Here is an 8,043-nt window from a genome sequence, read left to right on the forward strand (position 1 = left end):
AATATGGCTACCTAAATATGGTTCCCAATCAGAGACAACGATAATCACCTGACTCTGATTGAGAACTGCCTCAGGCAGCCATAGACTATGCTAGACACCCCACAAAACCCCAAGACAAAAACACACCACAATAACCCATGTCACACCTTGGCCTGACCAAATAAATGAAGATAAACATAATATATTTCGACCAGGGCGTGACAGCAAACCATATGTATCCAGTGTAACCGGTCTGAAATGGCTAGCTAGTTAGCGGGGTGTGCGCTAGCTAGCGTATCAATTGGTGACATCACTTGCTCTGAGACCTTGAAGTAGTTGTTTCCCATGGTTTTTGTGGAGCAATATATAACGATGCTTCGAGGGTGTCAGTTGTTGATGTGTGTACAGAGGGTCCCTGGTTCGAACCCAGGTTGGGACGAGGAGAGGTTGGGATGGAAGCAATACTGTTACATTGGTGCCGTGACTTGGATCACTAGTTGCTGTGGAAAAGTGGGTCAAATAGGGGCGGTGAGTGTAACCTGTGTGAAATGGTTAGCGGGGTGCGCTAGTAGTGTATCAATCGGTGAGGTCACTTGCTCTGAGACCTTGAAGTACTTGTTTTTCTTGCTCTGCAAGGGTTGTGGCTTTTGTGGAGCGATAGATAACGATGCTTCGAGGGTGTCAGTTGTTGATATGTCCAGATGGTCCCTGGTTCGAGCCCGGGGCGAGGAGAGGGACGGAAGCTATACTGTTACACATACAGTACTATTTAAAAATGTATTTTTATTATCTAAGGATAACCAGGGGCAAGCTCCAACACTCAGACAAGATTTACAAACGAAGCATATGTTTAGTGAGTTCGCCATTCACACAATTATCAAGAGAACATCCCTGGTCCTCCCGACTGTCTCTGAAATTGAGAGGAATTTAGGCTTTCAGGGAAAATGTATGGAGTAAAAAGCACATCATTTATTTCGGAATGTCGTGAAGTAATAGTAGAAAAAAGTACAAATATAAATAGTAAAGTTTAGATACCCTCCCAAAAATACAGTTTTTTGGAATCCAGTAGGTGGCGGCATGCACACTAAATTGTGCAAATGCAATATACCAAAGAAGAAAATGATCAGCGGGATTTTGGTCTGCACAACTCCAACTTTGTTGGGTAAAGACTCCGCATCAAAACTCAGCAAGACAGACAGTGTCTTCTCTGTTTCATCACACTCTCCATCGGGTCTGCGTCTAACCAAACGGTGGGCATCAGATACACCGGGAATCTTCAATTTCAGTTGCTCCTCCTCAACACTTAATACTAGTGATGCACCGATATGATATTTTTGGCCGATATCTGATATTTTCCTTGCCAAAAAAACAACCCGATATCGATATTGAACTTTTAGTGGCCTTTTAAGCATTCTAGTACAGTTAAATAGTTAACACACACATGGATGCAGCGGTCTAAGGCACTGCATCTCAGTGCAAGAGGCGTCACTACAGTCCTTGGTTCGAATCTTGGCTTTATCACATCCGGCCGTGGTTGGGAGTCCCATAGGGCGGAGCACAATTGGCCCAGCGTTGTCTGGGTTTGGCCTGGGTAGGTGGTCATTGTAAATAATAATTTATTTTTAACTGACCTGCCTAGTTAAATAAAGGTTATACACACACACACACACACACACACACACACACACACACACACACACACACACACACACACACACACACACACACACACACACACACACACACACCACACTGACCAAAAAGTTATATTGTTGGCATTTACGTATGTCCCCATTACCAGTAGAACATAATCAAAACCTATTTCGTCGACTTACCTGCTGTGCTGTTTTGTTGTTCATTTGTTCAGTCGTTTCATTCTCAACCAGGATTTCATCATACATGTCAAGCAGTGAAGTTTCAGCTCCGTCTGTCCGTGGCCTTCCTTGGTGTGCACTGTCACTGTGTCCGTTTCCATCTTGTCCAGCTGTGTATGTAACATTTCATGTAAACCCTGTTTCTTGTCTGCATCAAAGTAGCGGTCTTGGTGGCGACACAGTAAAGAGAGAATGCCACCGAATCGCTTGTTCACAGCCTGTGTTGGTAATTTTGCTGAGCAGGTGTTTCAATGCCATGACAGAGGGTATCACGTCTGCTGCAGGCGCAGTTGATGAGCTTATTTCTCCAGTCAGTTGTTCGAATGGAGCTAGCTAGTGTGTTCATGTTTCCAAGTTTCAAACATGTTGAAATAGCAGCAGCAGTATGACAACAAGCACATTCATGAGCATGAAATACGACTTTCTTCAGTACGAAATCCTCAACAACCCACTGTGCTGTCAGACTCAGCATGTACATGAAGCTGATATCGCTGGTCCAAATGTCAGTCGTGAATCTAATAGCAGTGACGCTAGTACTGTGTAACTCTGGTAGGGCAACCTCTGAAAAATAGTGCACTTGGTAGTGTGTACTGGTGCTCGACCAGTCGGCAAAAGCCAACATCGCCAATGACAGAGAATGGTTAATTGTCAAGGGCAATGAATTCCTTTATCTTGGCGTTAATGGATTTCACCTTTGAGTTGTCTCGCTGAAATGTTCTTACTCTTTCAATTGACTGCTCGACTTGTTGACTGCTCGATCCACCCAGCAGACATTGTGGGCTAGGTTAGGAATGCTGTGTTGCACGTGTAGCGCAACATTTTACAACATGGCATCATTTCGTCACGTACCTTCGTTATATAGGTATGCACATCAGCTTTGACATCGGTTTTGCACATCAGCGTTTATCTAGACATCAGGCCAATGTCGATGTTGGCATTTTTAGCTAATATCAATCCGATTCTTATATCATCATTGATTTATATTGTGCATCCCTACTTAATACCACCCAAGTTATCATTCCTTTCAATGGTTCCCTGCTCCAAAGAGCAAAGCAAGACACAGTTCTTGTCCCTTGGCGTGTGGTTCGGAGTGCCCGTTCCCTCTGGACGGAAGAGTCCACTTCGAGTTACTTTCAACATTTCAACAGTCCCCAACCTCTTCTCCACCCAACCTGACACCACATATGGATACACCAGAAGCCAAGGATCTGTTCTCTGCAAAATCTCACATCAACTGAGACAGAATAAACATTATTATCATTGGGATAAGGCTCAACCTCTGCCAACTTCACCACACCTGCCACAGCAGGTAATTTATCCTTAATCTTGTCAGATACATTTTTGTCCGACCCTTTGAAACTTCGGCTGCCATCTTGTCTCCAGCACTGACCTCCCCAAATTGGCAATTTTAAACAAATTTAGCATTTGTACATTCAGTGTAAGTTTCATATGTGCTGAGAATGTTCCAAAACCAAGCAACCTGCACCATTCCCAGCCAGCTAGCCCCCGAATAGCAGCACTGTAGAAACTATTACACTCGACGGAACGACTTGATTAGTGTAGTGTCAACAACGCAGCCACTGCCAGCTAGCCTACTAAGTCAACAACGCAGCCACTGCCAGCTAGCCTACTCCAGCAGTACTGTATCATTTCAATCATTTTAGTCAATAAGATTCTTGCTACGTAAGCTTAACTTTCTGAACATTCGAGATGTGTAGTCCACTTGTCATTCCAATCTCCTTTGCATTAGCGTAGCCTCTTCTGTAGCCTGTCAACTATGTGTCTATCTATCCCTGTTCTCTCCTCTCTGCACAGACCATACAAACGCTCCACACCGCGTGGCCGCGGCCACCCTAATCTGGTGGTCCCAGCGCGCACGACCCACGTGGAGTTCCAGGTCTCCGGTAGCCTCTGGAACTGCCGATCTGCGGCCAACAAGGCAGAGTTCATCTCAGCCTATGCCTCCCTCCAGTCCCTCGACTTCTTGGCACTGACGGAAACATGGATCACCACAGATAACACTGCTACTCCTACTGCTCTCTCTTCGTCTGCCCACGTGTTCTCGCACACCCCGAGAGCTTCTGGTCAGCGGGGTGGTGGCACCGGGATCCTCATCTCTCCCAAGTGGTCATTCTCTCTTTCTCCACTTACCCATCTGTCTATCGCCTCCTTTGAATTCCATGCTGTCACAGTTACCAGCCCTTTCAAGCTTAACATCCTTATCATTTATCGCCCTCCAGGTTCCCTCGGAGAGTTCATCAATGAGCTTGATGCCTTGATAAGCTCCTTTCCTGAGGACGGCTCACCTCTCACAGTCCTGGGCGACTTTAACCTCCCCACGTCTACCTTTGACTCATTCCTCTCTGCCTCCTTCTTTCCACTCCTCTCCTCTTTGACCTCACCCTCTCACCTTCCCCCCTACTCACAAGGCAGGCAATACGCTCGACCTCATCTTTACTAGATGCTGTTCTTCCACTAACCTCATTGCAACTCCTCCAAGTCTCCGACCACTACCTTGTATCCTTTTCCCTCTCGCTCTCATCCAACACTTCCCACACTGCCCCTACCGGATGGTATCGCGCCGTCCCAACCTTCGCTCTCTCTCCCCGCTACTCTCTCCTCTTCCATCCTATCATCTCTTTCCTCTGCTCATACCTTCTCCAACCTATCTCCTGATTCTTCCTCCTCAACCCTCCTCTCTTCCCTTTCTGCATCCTTTGACTCTCTATGTCCCCTATCCTCCAGGCCGGCTCGGTCCTCCCTCCCGCCTCCGTGGCTCGACAACTCATTGCGAGCTCACAGAACAGTGCTCCGGGCAGCCGAGCGGAAATGGAGGAAAACTCGCCTCCCTGCGGACCTGGCATCCTTTCACTCCCTCCTCTCTACATTTTCCTCCTCTGTCTCTGCTGCTAAAGCCACTAACTGCCACTCTAAATTCCAAGCATCTGCCTCTAACCCTAGGAAGCTCTTTGCCACCTTCTCCTCCCTCCTGAATCCTCCTCCCCCTCCCCCCCTCCTCCCTCTCTGCAGATGACTTCGTCAACCATTTTGAAAAGAAGGTCGACGACATCCGATCCTCGTTGCTAAGTCAAACGACACCGCTGGTTCTGCTCACACTGCCCTACCCTGTGCTCTGACCTCTTTCTCCCTCTCTCTCCAGATGAAATCTCGCTTCTTGTGACGGCCGGCTGCCCAACAACCTGCCCGCTTGACCCTATCCCCTCCTCTCTTCTCCAGACCATTTCCGGAGACGTTCTCCCTTACCTCACCTCGCTCATCAACTCATCCCTGACCGCTGGCTACGTCCCTTCCGTCTTCAAGAGAGCGAGAGTTGCACCCCTTCTGAAAAAACCTACACTCGATCCCTCCGATGTCAACAACTACAGACCAGAGGTGAATTCACCAATTTGTAAGTCGCTCTGGATAAGAGCGTCTGCCAAATGACTTAAATGTAAATGACCAGTATCCCTTCTTTCTTTTCTCTCCAAAACTCTTGAACGTGCAGTCCTTGGCCAGCTCTCCCGCTATCTCTCTCAGAATGACCTTCTTGATCCAAATCAGTCAGGTTTCAAGACTAGTCATTCAACTGAGACTGCTCTTCTCTGTATCACGGAGGCGCTCCGCACTGCTAAAGCTAACTCTCTCTCCTCTGCTCTCATCCTTCTAGACCTATCGGCTGCCTTCGATACTGTGAACCATCAGATCCTCCTCTCCACCCTCTCCGAGTTGGGCATCTCCCGGCGCGGCCCACGCTTGGATTGCGTCCTACCTGACAGGTCGCTCCTACCAGGTGGCGTGGCGAGAATCTGTCTCCTCGCCACGCGCTCTCACCACTGGTGTCCCCCAGGGCTCTGTTCTAGGCCCTCTCCTATTCTCGCTATACACCAAGTCACTTGGCTCTGTCATAACCTCACATGGTCTCTCCTATCATTGTTATGCAGACGACACACAATTAATCTTCTCCTTTCCCCCTTCTGATGACCAGGTGGCGAATCGCATCTCTGCATGTCTGGCAGACATATCAGTGTGGATGATGGATCACCACCTCAAGCTGAACCTCGGCAAGACGGAGCTGCTCTTCCTCCCGGGAAGGACTGCCCGTTCCATGATCTCGCCATCACGGTTGACAACTCCATTGTGTCCTCCTCCCAGAGCGCTAAGAACCTTGGCGTGATCCTGGACAACACCCTGTCGTTCTCAACTAACATCAAGGCGGTGGCCCGTTCCTGTAGGTTCATGCTCTACAACATCCGCAGAGTACGACCCTGCCTCACACAGGAAGCGGCGCAGGTCCTAATCCAGGCACTTGTCATCTCCCGTCTGGATTACTGCAACTCGCTGTTGGCTGGGCTCCCTGCCTGTGCCATTAAACCCCTACAACTCATCCAGAACGCCGCAGCCCGTCTGGTGTTCAACCTTCCCAAGTTCTCACGTCACCCCGCTCCTCCGCTCTCTCCACTGGCTTCCAGTTGAAGCTCGCATCCGCTACAAGACCATGGTGCTTGCCTACGGAGCTGTGAGGGGAACGGCACCGCAGTACCTCCAGGCTCTGATCAGGCCCTACACCCAAACAAGGGCACTGCGTTCATCCACCTCTGGCCTGCTCGCCTCCCTACCACTGAAGAAGTACAGTTCCCGCTCAGCCCAGTCAAAACTGTTCGCTGCTCTGGCCCCCAATGGTGGAACAAACTCCCTCACGACGCCAGGACAGCGGAGTCAATCACCACCTTCCGGAGACACCTGAAACCCCACCTCTTCAAGGAATACCTAGGATAGGATAAAGTAATCCTTCTCACCCCCCCTTAAATGATTTAGATGCACTATTGTAAAGTGGCTGTTCCACTGGATGTCAGAAGGTGAATTCACCAATTTGTAAGTCGCTCTGGATAAGAGCATCTGCTAAATGACTTAAATGTAAATGTAAATGTAAGTTGTGGGAAGGTTGTATGCAAAATAACCATAGGACAACCACGTTCTCCCCAAACTATAAGAAACATCTTCGAACATTTTGTGCTAGCTGGGTGTGCTCTATAAAAGAGTAGGCAAGGCTGGCATTGTTATGTGGAGCAATGGAACAGCCCTGCATTTATTTAGATGTGTTTTCTTGTATCTGTGTGTAGTGCTATTGAGCGATAACCCATAGAATATTGTATAACTATGACTGAAAAATGCACTATATATACAAAAATATGTGGACAACCCTTCATATTAGTGGATTCGGCTATTTCAGCCACACCCGTTGCTGACAGGTGTATAAAATGCAGCACACAGCGATGCAATCTCCACAGACAAACATTGTCAATAGAATGGCCTGTCACAACTTCCGCCGAAGTCGTCGACTCTCCTTGTTCGGGAGGCGTTCGGCGATCGACGTTACTGGCTTTCTAGCCACCGCCGCTCCATTTTTCATCTTTCCATTTGTTTTGTCTTGTTCCATAAACACCTGGTTTTCATTCCTTAATCATACTGAATGTATTTAGTTTTCTGTTCCCCTACTTGTCTTTGTGTGCAATTGTTTATTGTTTGATGGTGTTTGTCTGGCGCTATACTTTATTATTGTTTCCGTGTTATTTTGGCACGTTGATTTTTCATTATGTCATTTGTGGAACGGAATTAAAGTGCGCCTACTTATTTCACTCTGATCTGCACCGGACTTCGCCTCCCTTATACACACCTAACACTTACGGAAGAGCTCAGTGACTTTCAATGTGGTACCGTCATAGGATGCCACCTTTCCAACAAGTCATTTTGTCTCCTAGATCTGCCCCGGTCAACTGTAAGTGCTGTTATTGTGAAGTGGAAAGATCTAGGAGCAACAACGGCTCAGCCACAAAGTGGTAGGCCACACAAGCTCACAGAACGGAAGCCTCGATTGCTGAAGCATGTCGAGCGTAAAAATCATCTGTTCTCGGTTGCAACACTCACTACCGAGTTCCAAACTGCCTCTGGAAGCAACGTCAGCACAATAACTATTTGTCGGGAGCTTCTTTAATTGGGTTTCTATGGCCTAGTATCTGCAAACAAGCCTAAGATCACCATGCGCAATGCCAAGCGTCGGCTGGAGTGGTGCCGCCATTGGACTCTGGAGCAATGGAAACGCATTCTCTGGAGTGATGAATCATGCTTCACCATCTGTCAATCCGATGGACAAATCATGGTTTGGCGGATGCCAGGAGAACGCTACCTGCCC

Source organism: Oncorhynchus masou, chromosome 22 (assembly GCF_036934945.1).
Source record: "Oncorhynchus masou masou isolate Uvic2021 chromosome 22, UVic_Omas_1.1, whole genome shotgun sequence".
NCBI lineage: Eukaryota > Metazoa > Chordata > Actinopteri > Salmoniformes > Salmonidae > Oncorhynchus > Oncorhynchus masou.